The sequence below is a fragment of the Ambystoma mexicanum genome, unplaced genomic scaffold, assembly GCF_040938575.1.
Source record: "Ambystoma mexicanum isolate Mex_15411 unplaced genomic scaffold, UKY_AmexF1_1 Mex_scaf20, whole genome shotgun sequence".
Lineage (NCBI taxonomy): Eukaryota > Metazoa > Chordata > Amphibia > Caudata > Ambystomatidae > Ambystoma > Ambystoma mexicanum.
The window spans coordinates 3,040,535-3,059,274 of record NW_027182434.1 but is presented as its reverse complement, the minus strand read 5'-3'; the positions used below and the strand labels follow the sequence as shown (position 1 = coordinate 3,059,274).

At 51.3% G+C, this 18,740-nt stretch overlaps 19 non-coding genes across 19 annotated transcripts; 13 read left to right on the top strand and 6 right to left on the bottom strand.

Moving 5' to 3' along the window:
• The first annotated feature begins 368 nt into the window (after positions 1–368).
• Positions 369–450, top strand: TRNAL-AAG (transfer RNA leucine (anticodon AAG)). The gene has a single exon. It is a non-coding gene; the product is annotated as a tRNA-Leu (tRNA).
• Positions 451–1,806: 1,356 nt separating this feature from the next.
• Positions 1,807–1,888, top strand: TRNAL-AAG (transfer RNA leucine (anticodon AAG)). The gene has a single exon. It is a non-coding gene; the product is annotated as a tRNA-Leu (tRNA).
• A 774-nt stretch (positions 1,889–2,662) lies between these two features.
• Positions 2,663–2,734, bottom strand: TRNAD-GUC (transfer RNA aspartic acid (anticodon GUC)). The gene has a single exon. It is a non-coding gene; the product is annotated as a tRNA-Asp (tRNA).
• Positions 2,735–3,274: 540 nt separating this feature from the next.
• On the top strand, positions 3,275–3,356 carry TRNAL-AAG (transfer RNA leucine (anticodon AAG)). The gene has a single exon. It is a non-coding gene; the product is annotated as a tRNA-Leu (tRNA).
• Positions 3,357–4,130: 774 nt separating this feature from the next.
• TRNAD-GUC (transfer RNA aspartic acid (anticodon GUC)) lies at positions 4,131–4,202 on the bottom strand. Its single transcript has one exon. It is a non-coding gene; the product is annotated as a tRNA-Asp (tRNA).
• Positions 4,203–4,742: 540 nt separating this feature from the next.
• On the top strand, positions 4,743–4,824 carry TRNAL-AAG (transfer RNA leucine (anticodon AAG)). Its single transcript has one exon. It is a non-coding gene; the product is annotated as a tRNA-Leu (tRNA).
• Positions 4,825–6,206: 1,382 nt separating this feature from the next.
• TRNAL-AAG (transfer RNA leucine (anticodon AAG)) lies at positions 6,207–6,288 on the top strand. Its single transcript has one exon. It is a non-coding gene; the product is annotated as a tRNA-Leu (tRNA).
• A 1,356-nt stretch (positions 6,289–7,644) lies between these two features.
• Positions 7,645–7,726, top strand: TRNAL-AAG (transfer RNA leucine (anticodon AAG)). Its single transcript has one exon. It is a non-coding gene; the product is annotated as a tRNA-Leu (tRNA).
• Positions 7,727–8,500: 774 nt separating this feature from the next.
• Positions 8,501–8,572, bottom strand: TRNAD-GUC (transfer RNA aspartic acid (anticodon GUC)). The gene has a single exon. It is a non-coding gene; the product is annotated as a tRNA-Asp (tRNA).
• A 540-nt stretch (positions 8,573–9,112) lies between these two features.
• TRNAL-AAG (transfer RNA leucine (anticodon AAG)) lies at positions 9,113–9,194 on the top strand. Its single transcript has one exon. It is a non-coding gene; the product is annotated as a tRNA-Leu (tRNA).
• Positions 9,195–9,968: 774 nt separating this feature from the next.
• TRNAD-GUC (transfer RNA aspartic acid (anticodon GUC)) lies at positions 9,969–10,040 on the bottom strand. Its single transcript has one exon. It is a non-coding gene; the product is annotated as a tRNA-Asp (tRNA).
• Positions 10,041–10,580: 540 nt separating this feature from the next.
• TRNAL-AAG (transfer RNA leucine (anticodon AAG)) lies at positions 10,581–10,662 on the top strand. Its single transcript has one exon. It is a non-coding gene; the product is annotated as a tRNA-Leu (tRNA).
• Positions 10,663–12,044: 1,382 nt separating this feature from the next.
• Positions 12,045–12,126, top strand: TRNAL-AAG (transfer RNA leucine (anticodon AAG)). The gene has a single exon. It is a non-coding gene; the product is annotated as a tRNA-Leu (tRNA).
• Positions 12,127–13,482: 1,356 nt separating this feature from the next.
• TRNAL-AAG (transfer RNA leucine (anticodon AAG)) lies at positions 13,483–13,564 on the top strand. The gene has a single exon. It is a non-coding gene; the product is annotated as a tRNA-Leu (tRNA).
• A 774-nt stretch (positions 13,565–14,338) lies between these two features.
• On the bottom strand, positions 14,339–14,410 carry TRNAD-GUC (transfer RNA aspartic acid (anticodon GUC)). Its single transcript has one exon. It is a non-coding gene; the product is annotated as a tRNA-Asp (tRNA).
• Positions 14,411–14,950: 540 nt separating this feature from the next.
• On the top strand, positions 14,951–15,032 carry TRNAL-AAG (transfer RNA leucine (anticodon AAG)). The gene has a single exon. It is a non-coding gene; the product is annotated as a tRNA-Leu (tRNA).
• Positions 15,033–15,806: 774 nt separating this feature from the next.
• On the bottom strand, positions 15,807–15,878 carry TRNAD-GUC (transfer RNA aspartic acid (anticodon GUC)). Its single transcript has one exon. It is a non-coding gene; the product is annotated as a tRNA-Asp (tRNA).
• Positions 15,879–16,418: 540 nt separating this feature from the next.
• TRNAL-AAG (transfer RNA leucine (anticodon AAG)) lies at positions 16,419–16,500 on the top strand. Its single transcript has one exon. It is a non-coding gene; the product is annotated as a tRNA-Leu (tRNA).
• A 1,382-nt stretch (positions 16,501–17,882) lies between these two features.
• On the top strand, positions 17,883–17,964 carry TRNAL-AAG (transfer RNA leucine (anticodon AAG)). The gene has a single exon. It is a non-coding gene; the product is annotated as a tRNA-Leu (tRNA).
• The last annotated feature ends 776 nt before the right edge of the window (positions 17,965–18,740 follow it).

Here is an 18,740-nt window from a genome sequence, read left to right as displayed (position 1 = left end):
GCTATGTTTGACTCCAGAGTTGAATCTGTCATCCCGCATTTCCTCAGCAAATCAAGCTACCCATCTCAAGTCTCATGAGCTGAGGACGGCAAAGTCCCTGTGGGCTTAGGACAGTCAAAGAAACCCCTGGGCTGCATGCTAAGCCCCTTTTCGGCTTCACTTTCCGAATCCTGCCCTAGCTTGCGATTAGTTTTTTTCTCACTTCTTGCCCCCATCTCCCACCTTGCCTCATGGTCTCCCCTCCTCTGCGCACCTGACAGTTTGCCTGCCCTTCCACTGCCTGTCTCCAGACTTTCCAAGGAGAAAAGGCAAAGCACTAAAGCGGGCCGGGCAACGGGTCAAGTTCCGCTTTCGGCGACTAGCAGGGAGGTAGCGTGGCCGAGCGGTCTAAGGCGCTGGATTAAGGCTCCAGTCTCTTCGGAGGCGTGGGTTCAAATCCCACCGCTGCCACTTTTCCTGGCCTTGCATTTTAAAGAAGAACGTAACGTTGACCTCTTCCTTCATTAGTGCCACCTCTGTCGCAATGAGCAAGCGGATGGTATGCCACACCCTGCAGGAAAAAGGTTTCGCTTCTGACGTCTTGCTTTTCTGGACATCCAGTCTCAAGTTTCCCATCTGGAACGGCGCTCCCTGCTGCTTTGTGAAGGCTTGCTGCAAGAGCCTTCGAAACCCAGGAGCTCTTGCGTTGAGCTGTGACGCGTCCTGGGAAGACCTCCCGTTGCAGCGGAATGAGCCCCACTTCCAGGGCGTGCTGGTAGCAAATTTCCCACAGCCCACAGGGAGCAAACGATCCCAGGTGTGATGTATCACCAGGAGAGGCTGAGATGAGAGTAAGGGTTCACGCGTGTGCCCGGACCGAGGTTAATGATGGGATTAGAGCTAGGGTTAGATGCAGGGAAAGAGTGAGAGTTATAATTAGGGATAAAGCTAACAGGTGATCATTACTCGTCATGTAACATGATACAAAGGGTCAGAAGAGGAACTGATTCAGGGTTACAATTTGGACTTCGCAGACAACAGGAGCACTAAATGGTGCTGAGGGGGACTCAATAAAGTGGACCGGCCGCCTAATGTAAGCAATTGTGCACAAATATTGTACGATGACTAGCGTTGCCGGTGCTTTTTTCTTAAAGAGTCAGTTCTTGGCACCCATTCCCTACTTGACTCAGCCTAATCTTCAAGAATATTTGTCAAGAACTAAAAAAAATCCAGAAAAGGTTTAACCTCCCCGTCGGGCGGGGATACTGACCACTATACTAACGAGGAGACGTGAGGGCATGAAATGAACAGCTGCTGATGTCTGCACAGCATCCAGCGACCACCTAGCTGGCCTAGGGGGTCTCATTTTCCCCCGTCAAACGGCTTGCCCGATCTAAGGCTAATTTCTTTCTTTTTATCGGCACCAGGCTTAAAACTCAGTTTAAGGCGATAGTTCCGGGCTATGTTTGACTCCAGAGTTGAATCTGTCATCCCGCATTTCCTCAGCAAATCAAGCTACCCATCTCAAGTCTCATGAGCTGAGGACGGCAAAGTCCCTGTGGGCTTAGGACAGTCAAAGAAACCCCTGGGCTGCATGCTAAGCCCCTTTTCGGCTTCACTTTCCGAATCCTGCCCTAGCTTGCGATTAGTTTTTTTCTCACTTCTTGCCCCCATCTCCCACCTTGCCTCATGGTCTCCCCTCCTCTGCGCACCTGACAGTTTGCCTGCCCTTCCACTGCCTGTCTCCAGACTTTCCAAGGAGAAAAGGCAAAGCACTAAAGCGGGCCGGGCAACGGGTCAAGTTCCGCTTTCGGCGACTAGCAGGGAGGTAGCGTGGCCGAGCGGTCTAAGGCGCTGGATTAAGGCTCCAGTCTCTTCGGAGGCGTGGGTTCAAATCCCACCGCTGCCACTTTTCCTGGCCTTGCATTTTAAAGAAGAACGTAACGTTGACCTCTTCCTTCATTAGTGCCACCTCTGTCGCAATGCGCAAGCGGATGGTATGCCACACCCTGCAGGAAAAAGGTTTCGCTTCTGACGTCTTGCTTTTCTGGACATCCAGTCTCAAGTTTCCCATCTGGAACGGCGCTCCCTGCTGCTTTGTGAAGGCTTGCTGCAAGAGCCTTCGAAACCCAGGAGCTCTTGCGTTGAGCTGTGACGCGTCCTGGGAAGACCTCCCGTTGCAGCGGAATGAGCCCCACTTCCAGGGCGTGCTGGTAGCAAATTTCCCACAGCCCACAGGGAGCAAACGATCCCAGGTGTGATGTATCACCAGGAGAGGCTGAGATGAGAGTAAGGGTTCACGCGTGTGCCCGGACCGAGGTTAATGATGGGATTAGAGCTAGGGTTAGATGCAGGGAAAGAGTGAGAGTTATAATTAGGGATAAAGCTAACAGGTGATCATTACTCGTCATGTAACATGATACAAAGGGTCAGAAGAGGAACTGATTCAGGGTTACAATTTGGACTTCGCAGACAACAGGAGCACTAAATGGTGCTGAGGGGGACTCAATAAAGTGGACCGGCCGCCTAATGTAAGCAATTGTGCACAAATATTGTACGATGACTAGCGTTGCCGGTGCTTTTTTCTTAAAGAGTCAGTTCTTGGCACCCATTCCCTACTTGACTCAGCCTAATCTTCAAGAATATTTGTCAAGAACTAAAAAAAATCCAGAAAAGGTTTAACCTCCCCGTCGGGGAATTGAACCCCGGTCTCCCGCGTGACAGGCGGGGATACTGACCACTATACTAACGAGGAGACGTGAGGGCATGAAATGAACAGCTGCTGATGTCTGCACAGCATCCAGCGACCACCTAGCTGGCCTAGGGGGTCTCATTTTCCCCCGTCAAACGGCTTGCCCGATCTAAGGCTAATTTCTTTCTTTTTATCGGCACCAGGCTTAAAACTCAGTTTAAGGCGATAGTTCCGGGCTATGTTTGACTCCAGAGTTGAATCTGTCATCCCGCATTTCCTCAGCAAATCAAGCTACCCATCTCAAGTCTCATGAGCTGAGGACGGCAAAGTCCCTGTGGGCTTAGGACAGTCAAAGAAACCCCTGGGCTGCATGCTAAGCCCCTTTTCGGCTTCACTTTCCGAATCCTGCCCTAGCTTGCGATTAGTTTTTTTCTCACTTCTTGCCCCCATCTCCCACCTTGCCTCATGGTCTCCCCTCCTCTGCGCACCTGACAGTTTGCCTGCCCTTCCACTGCCTGTCTCCAGACTTTCCAAGGAGAAAAGGCAAAGCACTAAAGCGGGCCGGGCAACGGGTCAAGTTCCGCTTTCGGCGACTAGCAGGGAGGTAGCGTGGCCGAGCGGTCTAAGGCGCTGGATTAAGGCTCCAGTCTCTTCGGAGGCGTGGGTTCAAATCCCACCGCTGCCACTTTTCCTGGCCTTGCATTTTAAAGAAGAACGTAACGTTGACCTCTTCCTTCATTAGTGCCACCTCTGTCGCAATGAGCAAGCGGATGGTATGCCACACCCTGCAGGAAAAAGGTTTCGCTTCTGACGTCTTGCTTTTCTGGACATCCAGTCTCAAGTTTCCCATCTGGAACGGCGCTCCCTGCTGCTTTGTGAAGGCTTGCTGCAAGAGCCTTCGAAACCCAGGAGCTCTTGCGTTGAGCTGTGACGCGTCCTGGGAAGACCTCCCGTTGCAGCGGAATGAGCCCCACTTCCAGGGCGTGCTGGTAGCAAATTTCCCACAGCCCACAGGGAGCAAACGATCCCAGGTGTGATGTATCACCAGGAGAGGCTGAGATGAGAGTAAGGGTTCACGCGTGTGCCCGGACCGAGGTTAATGATGGGATTAGAGCTAGGGTTAGATGCAGGGAAAGAGTGAGAGTTATAATTAGGGATAAAGCTAACAGGTGATCATTACTCGTCATGTAACATGATACAAAGGGTCAGAAGAGGAACTGATTCAGGGTTACAATTTGGACTTCGCAGACAACAGGAGCACTAAATGGTGCTGAGGGGGACTCAATAAAGTGGACCGGCCGCCTAATGTAAGCAATTGTGCACAAATATTGTACGATGACTAGCGTTGCCGGTGCTTTTTTCTTAAAGAGTCAGTTCTTGGCACCCATTCCCTACTTGACTCAGCCTAATCTTCAAGAATATTTGTCAAGAACTAAAAAAAATCCAGAAAAGGTTTAACCTCCCCGTCGGGGAATTGAACCCCGGTCTCCCGCGTGACAGGCGGGGATACTGACCACTATACTAACGAGGAGACGTGAGGGCATGAAATGAACAGCTGCTGATGTCTGCACAGCATCCAGCGACCACCTAGCTGGCCTAGGGGGTCTCATTTTCCCCCGTCAAACGGCTTGCCCGATCTAAGGCTAATTTCTTTCTTTTTATCGGCACCAGGCTTAAAACTCAGTTTAAGGCGATAGTTCCGGGCTATGTTTGACTCCAGAGTTGAATCTGTCATCCCGCATTTCCTCAGCAAATCAAGCTACCCATCTCAAGTCTCATGAGCTGAGGACGGCAAAGTCCCTGTGGGCTTAGGACAGTCAAAGAAACCCCTGGGCTGCATGCTAAGCCCCTTTTCGGCTTCACTTTCCGAATCCTGCCCTAGCTTGCGATTAGTTTTTTTCTCACTTCTTGCCCCCATCTCCCACCTTGCCTCATGGTCTCCCCTCCTCTGCGCACCTGACAGTTTGCCTGCCCTTCCACTGCCTGTCTCCAGACTTTCCAAGGAGAAAAGGCAAAGCACTAAAGCGGGCCGGGCAACGGGTCAAGTTCCGCTTTCGGCGACTAGCAGGGAGGTAGCGTGGCCGAGCGGTCTAAGGCGCTGGATTAAGGCTCCAGTCTCTTCGGAGGCGTGGGTTCAAATCCCACCGCTGCCACTTTTCCTGGCCTTGCATTTTAAAGAAGAACGTAACGTTGACCTCTTCCTTCATTAGTGCCACCTCTGTCGCAATGAGCAAGCGGATGGTATGCCACACCCTGCAGGAAAAAGGTTTCGCTTCTGACGTCTTGCTTTTCTGGACATCCAGTCTCAAGTTTCCCATCTGGAACGGCGCTCCCTGCTGCTTTGTGAAGGCTTGCTGCAAGAGCCTTCGAAACCCAGGAGCTCTTGCGTTGAGCTGTGACGCGTCCTGGGAAGACCTCCCGTTGCAGCGGAATGAGCCCCACTTCCAGGGCGTGCTGGTAGCAAATTTCCCACAGCCCACAGGGAGCAAACGATCCCAGGTGTGATGTATCACCAGGAGAGGCTGAGATGAGAGTAAGGGTTCACGCGTGTGCCCGGACCGAGGTTAATGATGGGATTAGAGCTAGGGTTAGATGCAGGGAAAGAGTGAGAGTTATAATTAGGGATAAAGCTAACAGGTGATCATTACTCGTCATGTAACATGATACAAAGGGTCAGAAGAGGAACTGATTCAGGGTTACAATTTGGACTTCGCAGACAACAGGAGCACTAAATGGTGCTGAGGGGGACTCAATAAAGTGGACCGGCCGCCTAATGTAAGCAATTGTGCACAAATATTGTACGATGACTAGCGTTGCCGGTGCTTTTTTCTTAAAGAGTCAGTTCTTGGCACCCATTCCCTACTTGACTCAGCCTAATCTTCAAGAATATTTGTCAAGAACTAAAAAAAATCCAGAAAAGGTTTAACCTCCCCGTCGGGGAATTGAACCCCGGTCTCCCGCGTGACAGGGATACTGACCACTATACTAACGAGGAGACGTGAGGGCATGAAATGAACAGCTGCTGATGTCTGCACAGCATCCAGCGACCACCTAGCTGGCCTAGGGGGTCTCATTTTCCCCCGTCAAACGGCTTGCCCGATCTAAGGCTAATTTCTTTCTTTTTATCGGCACCAGGCTTAAAACTCAGTTTAAGGCGATAGTTCCGGGCTATGTTTGACTCCAGAGTTGAATCTGTCATCCCGCATTTCCTCAGCAAATCAAGCTACCCATCTCAAGTCTCATGAGCTGAGGACGGCAAAGTCCCTGTGGGCTTAGGACAGTCAAAGAAACCCCTGGGCTGCATGCTAAGCCCCTTTTCGGCTTCACTTTCCGAATCCTGCCCTAGCTTGCGATTAGTTTTTTTCTCACTTCTTGCCCCCATCTCCCACCTTGCCTCATGGTCTCCCCTCCTCTGCGCACCTGACAGTTTGCCTGCCCTTCCACTGCCTGTCTCCAGACTTTCCAAGGAGAAAAGGCAAAGCACTAAAGCGGGCCGGGCAACGGGTCAAGTTCCGCTTTCGGCGACTAGCAGGGAGGTAGCGTGGCCGAGCGGTCTAAGGCGCTGGATTAAGGCTCCAGTCTCTTCGGAGGCGTGGGTTCAAATCCCACCGCTGCCACTTTTCCTGGCCTTGCATTTTAAAGAAGAACGTAACGTTGACCTCTTCCTTCATTAGTGCCACCTCTGTCGCAATGAGCAAGCGGATGGTATGCCACACCCTGCAGGAAAAAGGTTTCGCTTCTGACGTCTTGCTTTTCTGGACATCCAGTCTCAAGTTTCCCATCTGGAACGGCGCTCCCTGCTGCTTTGTGAAGGCTTGCTGCAAGAGCCTTCGAAACCCAGGAGCTCTTGCGTTGAGCTGTGACGCGTCCTGGGAAGACCTCCCGTTGCAGCGGAATGAGCCCCACTTCCAGGGCGTGCTGGTAGCAAATTTCCCACAGCCCACAGGGAGCAAACGATCCCAGGTGTGATGTATCACCAGGAGAGGCTGAGATGAGAGTAAGGGTTCACGCGTGTGCCCGGACCGAGGTTAATGATGGGATTAGAGCTAGGGTTAGATGCAGGGAAAGAGTGAGAGTTATAATTAGGGATAAAGCTAACAGGTGATCATTACTCGTCATGTAACATGATACAAAGGGTCAGAAGAGGAACTGATTCAGGGTTACAATTTGGACTTCGCAGACAACAGGAGCACTAAATGGTGCTGAGGGGGACTCAATAAAGTGGACCGGCCGCCTAATGTAAGCAATTGTGCACAAATATTGTACGATGACTAGCGTTGCCGGTGCTTTTTTCTTAAAGAGTCAGTTCTTGGCACCCATTCCCTACTTGACTCAGCCTAATCTTCAAGAATATTTGTCAAGAACTAAAAAAAATCCAGAAAAGGTTTAACCTCCCCGTCGGGCGGGGATACTGACCACTATACTAACGAGGAGACGTGAGGGCATGAAATGAACAGCTGCTGATGTCTGCACAGCATCCAGCGACCACCTAGCTGGCCTAGGGGGTCTCATTTTCCCCCGTCAAACGGCTTGCCCGATCTAAGGCTAATTTCTTTCTTTTTATCGGCACCAGGCTTAAAACTCAGTTTAAGGCGATAGTTCCGGGCTATGTTTGACTCCAGAGTTGAATCTGTCATCCCGCATTTCCTCAGCAAATCAAGCTACCCATCTCAAGTCTCATGAGCTGAGGACGGCAAAGTCCCTGTGGGCTTAGGACAGTCAAAGAAACCCCTGGGCTGCATGCTAAGCCCCTTTTCGGCTTCACTTTCCGAATCCTGCCCTAGCTTGCGATTAGTTTTTTTCTCACTTCTTGCCCCCATCTCCCACCTTGCCTCATGGTCTCCCCTCCTCTGCGCACCTGACAGTTTGCCTGCCCTTCCACTGCCTGTCTCCAGACTTTCCAAGGAGAAAAGGCAAAGCACTAAAGCGGGCCGGGCAACGGGTCAAGTTCCGCTTTCGGCGACTAGCAGGGAGGTAGCGTGGCCGAGCGGTCTAAGGCGCTGGATTAAGGCTCCAGTCTCTTCGGAGGCGTGGGTTCAAATCCCACCGCTGCCACTTTTCCTGGCCTTGCATTTTAAAGAAGAACGTAACGTTGACCTCTTCCTTCATTAGTGCCACCTCTGTCGCAATGCGCAAGCGGATGGTATGCCACACCCTGCAGGAAAAAGGTTTCGCTTCTGACGTCTTGCTTTTCTGGACATCCAGTCTCAAGTTTCCCATCTGGAACGGCGCTCCCTGCTGCTTTGTGAAGGCTTGCTGCAAGAGCCTTCGAAACCCAGGAGCTCTTGCGTTGAGCTGTGACGCGTCCTGGGAAGACCTCCCGTTGCAGCGGAATGAGCCCCACTTCCAGGGCGTGCTGGTAGCAAATTTCCCACAGCCCACAGGGAGCAAACGATCCCAGGTGTGATGTATCACCAGGAGAGGCTGAGATGAGAGTAAGGGTTCACGCGTGTGCCCGGACCGAGGTTAATGATGGGATTAGAGCTAGGGTTAGATGCAGGGAAAGAGTGAGAGTTATAATTAGGGATAAAGCTAACAGGTGATCATTACTCGTCATGTAACATGATACAAAGGGTCAGAAGAGGAACTGATTCAGGGTTACAATTTGGACTTCGCAGACAACAGGAGCACTAAATGGTGCTGAGGGGGACTCAATAAAGTGGACCGGCCGCCTAATGTAAGCAATTGTGCACAAATATTGTACGATGACTAGCGTTGCCGGTGCTTTTTTCTTAAAGAGTCAGTTCTTGGCACCCATTCCCTACTTGACTCAGCCTAATCTTCAAGAATATTTGTCAAGAACTAAAAAAAATCCAGAAAAGGTTTAACCTCCCCGTCGGGGAATTGAACCCCGGTCTCCCGCGTGACAGGCGGGGATACTGACCACTATACTAACGAGGAGACGTGAGGGCATGAAATGAACAGCTGCTGATGTCTGCACAGCATCCAGCGACCACCTAGCTGGCCTAGGGGGTCTCATTTTCCCCCGTCAAACGGCTTGCCCGATCTAAGGCTAATTTCTTTCTTTTTATCGGCACCAGGCTTAAAACTCAGTTTAAGGCGATAGTTCCGGGCTATGTTTGACTCCAGAGTTGAATCTGTCATCCCGCATTTCCTCAGCAAATCAAGCTACCCATCTCAAGTCTCATGAGCTGAGGACGGCAAAGTCCCTGTGGGCTTAGGACAGTCAAAGAAACCCCTGGGCTGCATGCTAAGCCCCTTTTCGGCTTCACTTTCCGAATCCTGCCCTAGCTTGCGATTAGTTTTTTTCTCACTTCTTGCCCCCATCTCCCACCTTGCCTCATGGTCTCCCCTCCTCTGCGCACCTGACAGTTTGCCTGCCCTTCCACTGCCTGTCTCCAGACTTTCCAAGGAGAAAAGGCAAAGCACTAAAGCGGGCCGGGCAACGGGTCAAGTTCCGCTTTCGGCGACTAGCAGGGAGGTAGCGTGGCCGAGCGGTCTAAGGCGCTGGATTAAGGCTCCAGTCTCTTCGGAGGCGTGGGTTCAAATCCCACCGCTGCCACTTTTCCTGGCCTTGCATTTTAAAGAAGAACGTAACGTTGACCTCTTCCTTCATTAGTGCCACCTCTGTCGCAATGAGCAAGCGGATGGTATGCCACACCCTGCAGGAAAAAGGTTTCGCTTCTGACGTCTTGCTTTTCTGGACATCCAGTCTCAAGTTTCCCATCTGGAACGGCGCTCCCTGCTGCTTTGTGAAGGCTTGCTGCAAGAGCCTTCGAAACCCAGGAGCTCTTGCGTTGAGCTGTGACGCGTCCTGGGAAGACCTCCCGTTGCAGCGGAATGAGCCCCACTTCCAGGGCGTGCTGGTAGCAAATTTCCCACAGCCCACAGGGAGCAAACGATCCCAGGTGTGATGTATCACCAGGAGAGGCTGAGATGAGAGTAAGGGTTCACGCGTGTGCCCGGACCGAGGTTAATGATGGGATTAGAGCTAGGGTTAGATGCAGGGAAAGAGTGAGAGTTATAATTAGGGATAAAGCTAACAGGTGATCATTACTCGTCATGTAACATGATACAAAGGGTCAGAAGAGGAACTGATTCAGGGTTACAATTTGGACTTCGCAGACAACAGGAGCACTAAATGGTGCTGAGGGGGACTCAATAAAGTGGACCGGCCGCCTAATGTAAGCAATTGTGCACAAATATTGTACGATGACTAGCGTTGCCGGTGCTTTTTTCTTAAAGAGTCAGTTCTTGGCACCCATTCCCTACTTGACTCAGCCTAATCTTCAAGAATATTTGTCAAGAACTAAAAAAAATCCAGAAAAGGTTTAACCTCCCCGTCGGGGAATTGAACCCCGGTCTCCCGCGTGACAGGCGGGGATACTGACCACTATACTAACGAGGAGACGTGAGGGCATGAAATGAACAGCTGCTGATGTCTGCACAGCATCCAGCGACCACCTAGCTGGCCTAGGGGGTCTCATTTTCCCCCGTCAAACGGCTTGCCCGATCTAAGGCTAATTTCTTTCTTTTTATCGGCACCAGGCTTAAAACTCAGTTTAAGGCGATAGTTCCGGGCTATGTTTGACTCCAGAGTTGAATCTGTCATCCCGCATTTCCTCAGCAAATCAAGCTACCCATCTCAAGTCTCATGAGCTGAGGACGGCAAAGTCCCTGTGGGCTTAGGACAGTCAAAGAAACCCCTGGGCTGCATGCTAAGCCCCTTTTCGGCTTCACTTTCCGAATCCTGCCCTAGCTTGCGATTAGTTTTTTTCTCACTTCTTGCCCCCATCTCCCACCTTGCCTCATGGTCTCCCCTCCTCTGCGCACCTGACAGTTTGCCTGCCCTTCCACTGCCTGTCTCCAGACTTTCCAAGGAGAAAAGGCAAAGCACTAAAGCGGGCCGGGCAACGGGTCAAGTTCCGCTTTCGGCGACTAGCAGGGAGGTAGCGTGGCCGAGCGGTCTAAGGCGCTGGATTAAGGCTCCAGTCTCTTCGGAGGCGTGGGTTCAAATCCCACCGCTGCCACTTTTCCTGGCCTTGCATTTTAAAGAAGAACGTAACGTTGACCTCTTCCTTCATTAGTGCCACCTCTGTCGCAATGAGCAAGCGGATGGTATGCCACACCCTGCAGGAAAAAGGTTTCGCTTCTGACGTCTTGCTTTTCTGGACATCCAGTCTCAAGTTTCCCATCTGGAACGGCGCTCCCTGCTGCTTTGTGAAGGCTTGCTGCAAGAGCCTTCGAAACCCAGGAGCTCTTGCGTTGAGCTGTGACGCGTCCTGGGAAGACCTCCCGTTGCAGCGGAATGAGCCCCACTTCCAGGGCGTGCTGGTAGCAAATTTCCCACAGCCCACAGGGAGCAAACGATCCCAGGTGTGATGTATCACCAGGAGAGGCTGAGATGAGAGTAAGGGTTCACGCGTGTGCCCGGACCGAGGTTAATGATGGGATTAGAGCTAGGGTTAGATGCAGGGAAAGAGTGAGAGTTATAATTAGGGATAAAGCTAACAGGTGATCATTACTCGTCATGTAACATGATACAAAGGGTCAGAAGAGGAACTGATTCAGGGTTACAATTTGGACTTCGCAGACAACAGGAGCACTAAATGGTGCTGAGGGGGACTCAATAAAGTGGACCGGCCGCCTAATGTAAGCAATTGTGCACAAATATTGTACGATGACTAGCGTTGCCGGTGCTTTTTTCTTAAAGAGTCAGTTCTTGGCACCCATTCCCTACTTGACTCAGCCTAATCTTCAAGAATATTTGTCAAGAACTAAAAAAAATCCAGAAAAGGTTTAACCTCCCCGTCGGGGAATTGAACCCCGGTCTCCCGCGTGACAGGGATACTGACCACTATACTAACGAGGAGACGTGAGGGCATGAAATGAACAGCTGCTGATGTCTGCACAGCATCCAGCGACCACCTAGCTGGCCTAGGGGGTCTCATTTTCCCCCGTCAAACGGCTTGCCCGATCTAAGGCTAATTTCTTTCTTTTTATCGGCACCAGGCTTAAAACTCAGTTTAAGGCGATAGTTCCGGGCTATGTTTGACTCCAGAGTTGAATCTGTCATCCCGCATTTCCTCAGCAAATCAAGCTACCCATCTCAAGTCTCATGAGCTGAGGACGGCAAAGTCCCTGTGGGCTTAGGACAGTCAAAGAAACCCCTGGGCTGCATGCTAAGCCCCTTTTCGGCTTCACTTTCCGAATCCTGCCCTAGCTTGCGATTAGTTTTTTTCTCACTTCTTGCCCCCATCTCCCACCTTGCCTCATGGTCTCCCCTCCTCTGCGCACCTGACAGTTTGCCTGCCCTTCCACTGCCTGTCTCCAGACTTTCCAAGGAGAAAAGGCAAAGCACTAAAGCGGGCCGGGCAACGGGTCAAGTTCCGCTTTCGGCGACTAGCAGGGAGGTAGCGTGGCCGAGCGGTCTAAGGCGCTGGATTAAGGCTCCAGTCTCTTCGGAGGCGTGGGTTCAAATCCCACCGCTGCCACTTTTCCTGGCCTTGCATTTTAAAGAAGAACGTAACGTTGACCTCTTCCTTCATTAGTGCCACCTCTGTCGCAATGAGCAAGCGGATGGTATGCCACACCCTGCAGGAAAAAGGTTTCGCTTCTGACGTCTTGCTTTTCTGGACATCCAGTCTCAAGTTTCCCATCTGGAACGGCGCTCCCTGCTGCTTTGTGAAGGCTTGCTGCAAGAGCCTTCGAAACCCAGGAGCTCTTGCGTTGAGCTGTGACGCGTCCTGGGAAGACCTCCCGTTGCAGCGGAATGAGCCCCACTTCCAGGGCGTGCTGGTAGCAAATTTCCCACAGCCCACAGGGAGCAAACGATCCCAGGTGTGATGTATCACCAGGAGAGGCTGAGATGAGAGTAAGGGTTCACGCGTGTGCCCGGACCGAGGTTAATGATGGGATTAGAGCTAGGGTTAGATGCAGGGAAAGAGTGAGAGTTATAATTAGGGATAAAGCTAACAGGTGATCATTACTCGTCATGTAACATGATACAAAGGGTCAGAAGAGGAACTGATTCAGGGTTACAATTTGGACTTCGCAGACAACAGGAGCACTAAATGGTGCTGAGGGGGACTCAATAAAGTGGACCGGCCGCCTAATGTAAGCAATTGTGCACAAATATTGTACGATGACTAGCGTTGCCGGTGCTTTTTTCTTAAAGAGTCAGTTCTTGGCACCCATTCCCTACTTGACTCAGCCTAATCTTCAAGAATATTTGTCAAGAACTAAAAAAAATCCAGAAAAGGTTTAACCTCCCCGTCGGGCGGGGATACTGACCACTATACTAACGAGGAGACGTGAGGGCATGAAATGAACAGCTGCTGATGTCTGCACAGCATCCAGCGACCACCTAGCTGGCCTAGGGGGTCTCATTTTCCCCCGTCAAACGGCTTGCCCGATCTAAGGCTAATTTCTTTCTTTTTATCGGCACCAGGCTTAAAACTCAGTTTAAGGCGATAGTTCCGGGCTATGTTTGACTCCAGAGTTGAATCTGTCATCCCGCATTTCCTCAGCAAATCAAGCTACCCATCTCAAGTCTCATGAGCTGAGGACGGCAAAGTCCCTGTGGGCTTAGGACAGTCAAAGAAACCCCTGGGCTGCATGCTAAGCCCCTTTTCGGCTTCACTTTCCGAATCCTGCCCTAGCTTGCGATTAGTTTTTTTCTCACTTCTTGCCCCCATCTCCCACCTTGCCTCATGGTCTCCCCTCCTCTGCGCACCTGACAGTTTGCCTGCCCTTCCACTGCCTGTCTCCAGACTTTCCAAGGAGAAAAGGCAAAGCACTAAAGCGGGCCGGGCAACGGGTCAAGTTCCGCTTTCGGCGACTAGCAGGGAGGTAGCGTGGCCGAGCGGTCTAAGGCGCTGGATTAAGGCTCCAGTCTCTTCGGAGGCGTGGGTTCAAATCCCACCGCTGCCACTTTTCCTGGCCTTGCATTTTAAAGAAGAACGTAACGTTGACCTCTTCCTTCATTAGTGCCACCTCTGTCGCAATGCGCAAGCGGATGGTATGCCACACCCTGCAGGAAAAAGGTTTCGCTTCTGACGTCTTGCTTTTCTGGACATCCAGTCTCAAGTTTCCCATCTGGAACGGCGCTCCCTGCTGCTTTGTGAAGGCTTGCTGCAAGAGCCTTCGAAACCCAGGAGCTCTTGCGTTGAGCTGTGACGCGTCCTGGGAAGACCTCCCGTTGCAGCGGAATGAGCCCCACTTCCAGGGCGTGCTGGTAGCAAATTTCCCACAGCCCACAGGGAGCAAACGATCCCAGGTGTGATGTATCACCAGGAGAGGCTGAGATGAGAGTAAGGGTTCACGCGTGTGCCCGGACCGAGGTTAATGATGGGATTAGAGCTAGGGTTAGATGCAGGGAAAGAGTGAGAGTTATAATTAGGGATAAAGCTAACAGGTGATCATTACTCGTCATGTAACATGATACAAAGGGTCAGAAGAGGAACTGATTCAGGGTTACAATTTGGACTTCGCAGACAACAGGAGCACTAAATGGTGCTGAGGGGGACTCAATAAAGTGGACCGGCCGCCTAATGTAAGCAATTGTGCACAAATATTGTACGATGACTAGCGTTGCCGGTGCTTTTTTCTTAAAGAGTCAGTTCTTGGCACCCATTCCCTACTTGACTCAGCCTAATCTTCAAGAATATTTGTCAAGAACTAAAAAAAATCCAGAAAAGGTTTAACCTCCCCGTCGGGGAATTGAACCCCGGTCTCCCGCGTGACAGGCGGGGATACTGACCACTATACTAACGAGGAGACGTGAGGGCATGAAATGAACAGCTGCTGATGTCTGCACAGCATCCAGCGACCACCTAGCTGGCCTAGGGGGTCTCATTTTCCCCCGTCAAACGGCTTGCCCGATCTAAGGCTAATTTCTTTCTTTTTATCGGCACCAGGCTTAAAACTCAGTTTAAGGCGATAGTTCCGGGCTATGTTTGACTCCAGAGTTGAATCTGTCATCCCGCATTTCCTCAGCAAATCAAGCTACCCATCTCAAGTCTCATGAGCTGAGGACGGCAAAGTCCCTGTGGGCTTAGGACAGTCAAAGAAACCCCTGGGCTGCATGCTAAGCCCCTTTTCGGCTTCACTTTCCGAATCCTGCCCTAGCTTGCGATTAGTTTTTTTCTCACTTCTTGCCCCCATCTCCCACCTTGCCTCATGGTCTCCCCTCCTCTGCGCACCTGACAGTTTGCCTGCCCTTCCACTGCCTGTCTCCAGACTTTCCAAGGAGAAAAGGCAAAGCACTAAAGCGGGCCGGGCAACGGGTCAAGTTCCGCTTTCGGCGACTAGCAGGGAGGTAGCGTGGCCGAGCGGTCTAAGGCGCTGGATTAAGGCTCCAGTCTCTTCGGAGGCGTGGGTTCAAATCCCACCGCTGCCACTTTTCCTGGCCTTGCATTTTAAAGAAGAACGTAACGTTGACCTCTTCCTTCATTAGTGCCACCTCTGTCGCAATGAGCAAGCGGATGGTATGCCACACCCTGCAGGAAAAAGGTTTCGCTTCTGACGTCTTGCTTTTCTGGACATCCAGTCTCAAGTTTCCCATCTGGAACGGCGCTCCCTGCTGCTTTGTGAAGGCTTGCTGCAAGAGCCTTCGAAACCCAGGAGCTCTTGCGTTGAGCTGTGACGCGTCCTGGGAAGACCTCCCGTTGCAGCGGAATGAGCCCCACTTCCAGGGCGTGCTGGTAGCAAATTTCCCACAGCCCACAGGGAGCAAACGATCCCAGGTGTGATGTATCACCAGGAGAGGCTGAGATGAGAGTAAGGGTTCACGCGTGTGCCCGGACCGAGGTTAATGATGGGATTAGAGCTAGGGTTAGATGCAGGGAAAGAGTGAGAGTTATAATTAGGGATAAAGCTAACAGGTGATCATTACTCGTCATGTAACATGATACAAAGGGTCAGAAGAGGAACTGATTCAGGGTTACAATTTGGACTTCGCAGACAACAGGAGCACTAAATGGTGCTGAGGGGGACTCAATAAAGTGGACCGGCCGCCTAATGTAAGCAATTGTGCACAAATATTGTACGATGACTAGCGTTGCCGGTGCTTTTTTCTTAAAGAGTCAGTTCTTGGCACCCATTCCCTACTTGACTCAGCCTAATCTTCAAGAATATTTGTCAAGAACTAAAAAAAATCCAGAAAAGGTTTAACCTCCCCGTCGGGGAATTGAACCCCGGTCTCCCGCGTGACAGGCGGGGATACTGACCACTATACTAACGAGGAGACGTGAGGGCATGAAATGAACAGCTGCTGATGTCTGCACAGCATCCAGCGACCACCTAGCTGGCCTAGGGGGTCTCATTTTCCCCCGTCAAACGGCTTGCCCGATCTAAGGCTAATTTCTTTCTTTTTATCGGCACCAGGCTTAAAACTCAGTTTAAGGCGATAGTTCCGGGCTATGTTTGACTCCAGAGTTGAATCTGTCATCCCGCATTTCCTCAGCAAATCAAGCTACCCATCTCAAGTCTCATGAGCTGAGGACGGCAAAGTCCCTGTGGGCTTAGGACAGTCAAAGAAACCCCTGGGCTGCATGCTAAGCCCCTTTTCGGCTTCACTTTCCGAATCCTGCCCTAGCTTGCGATTAGTTTTTTTCTCACTTCTTGCCCCCATCTCCCACCTTGCCTCATGGTCTCCCCTCCTCTGCGCACCTGACAGTTTGCCTGCCCTTCCACTGCCTGTCTCCAGACTTTCCAAGGAGAAAAGGCAAAGCACTAAAGCGGGCCGGGCAACGGGTCAAGTTCCGCTTTCGGCGACTAGCAGGGAGGTAGCGTGGCCGAGCGGTCTAAGGCGCTGGATTAAGGCTCCAGTCTCTTCGGAGGCGTGGGTTCAAATCCCACCGCTGCCACTTTTCCTGGCCTTGCATTTTAAAGAAGAACGTAACGTTGACCTCTTCCTTCATTAGTGCCACCTCTGTCGCAATGAGCAAGCGGATGGTATGCCACACCCTGCAGGAAAAAGGTTTCGCTTCTGACGTCTTGCTTTTCTGGACATCCAGTCTCAAGTTTCCCATCTGGAACGGCGCTCCCTGCTGCTTTGTGAAGGCTTGCTGCAAGAGCCTTCGAAACCCAGGAGCTCTTGCGTTGAGCTGTGACGCGTCCTGGGAAGACCTCCCGTTGCAGCGGAATGAGCCCCACTTCCAGGGCGTGCTGGTAGCAAATTTCCCACAGCCCACAGGGAGCAAACGATCCCAGGTGTGATGTATCACCAGGAGAGGCTGAGATGAGAGTAAGGGTTCACGCGTGTGCCCGGACCGAGGTTAATGATGGGATTAGAGCTAGGGTTAGATGCAGGGAAAGAGTGAGAGTTATAATTAGGGATAAAGCTAACAGGTGATCATTACTCGTCATGTAACATGATACAAAGGGTCAGAAGAGGAACTGATTCAGGGTTACAATTTGGACTTCGCAGACAACAGGAGCACTAAATGGTGCTGAGGGGGACTCAATAAAGTGGACCGGCCGCCTAATGTAAGCAATTGTGCACAAATATTGTACGATGACTAGCGTTGCCGGTGCTTTTTTCTTAAAGAGTCAGTTCTTGGCACCCATTCCCTACTTGACTCAGCCTAATCTTCAAGAATATTTGTCAAGAACTAAAAAAAATCCAGAAAAGGTTTAACCTCCCCGTCGGGGAATTGAACCCCGGTCTCCCGCGTGACAGGGATACTGACCACTATACTAACGAGGAGACGTGAGGGCATGAAATGAACAGCTGCTGATGTCTGCACAGCATCCAGCGACCACCTAGCTGGCCTAGGGGGTCTCATTTTCCCCCGTCAAACGGCTTGCCCGATCTAAGGCTAATTTCTTTCTTTTTATCGGCACCAGGCTTAAAACTCAGTTTAAGGCGATAGTTCCGGGCTATGTTTGACTCCAGAGTTGAATCTGTCATCCCGCATTTCCTCAGCAAATCAAGCTACCCATCTCAAGTCCCATGAGCTGAGGACGGCAAAGTCCCTGTGGGCTTAGGACAGTCAAAGAAACCCCTGGGCTGCATGCTAAGCCCCTTTTCGGCTTCACTTTCCGAATCCTGCCCTAGCTTGCGATTAGTTTTTTTCTCACTTCTTGCCCCCATCTCCCACCTTGCCTCATGGTCTCCCCTCCTCTGCGCACCTGACAGTTTGCCTGCCCTTCCACTGCCTGTCTCCAGACTTTCCAAGGAGAAAAGGCAAAGCACTAAAGCGGGCCGGGCAACGGGTCAAGTTCCGCTTTCGGCGACTAGCAGGGAGGTAGCGTGGCCGAGCGGTCTAAGGCGCTGGATTAAGGCTCCAGTCTCTTCGGAGGCGTGGGTTCAAATCCCACCGCTGCCACTTTTCCTGGCCTTGCATTTTAAAGAAGAACGTAACGTTGACCTCTTCCTTCATTAGTGCCACCTCTGTCGCAATGAGCAAGCGGATGGTATGCCACACCCTGCAGGAAAAAGGTTTCGCTTCTGACGTCTTGCTTTTCTGGACATCCAGTCTCAAGTTTCCCATCTGGAACGGCGCTCCCTGCTGCTTTGTGAAGGCTTGCTGCAAGAGCCTTCGAAACCCAGGAGCTCTTGCGTTGAGCTGTGACGCGTCCTGGGAAGACCTCCCGTTGCAGCGGAATGAGCCCCACTTCCAGGGCGTGCTGGTAGCAAATTTCCCACAGCCCACAGGGAGCAAACGATCCCAGGTGTGATGTATCACCAGGAGAGGCTGAGATGAGAGTAAGGGTTCACGCGTGTGCCCGGACCGAGGTTAATGATGGGATTAGAGCTAGGGTTAGATGCAGGGAAAGAGTGAGAGTTATAATTAGGGATAAAGCTAACAGGTGATCATTACTCGTCATGTAACATGATACAAAGGGTCAGAAGAGGAACTGATTCAGGGTTACAATTTGGACTTCGCAGACAACAGGAGCACTAAATGGTGCTGAGGGGGACTCAATAAAGTGGACCGGCCGCCTAATGTAAGCAATTGTGCACAAATATTGTACGATGACTAGCGTTGCCGGTGCTTTTTTCTTAAAGAGTCAGTTCTTGGCACCCATTCCCTACTTGACTCAGCCTAATCTTCAAGAATATTTGTCAAGAACTAAAAAAAATCCAGAAAAGGTTTAACCT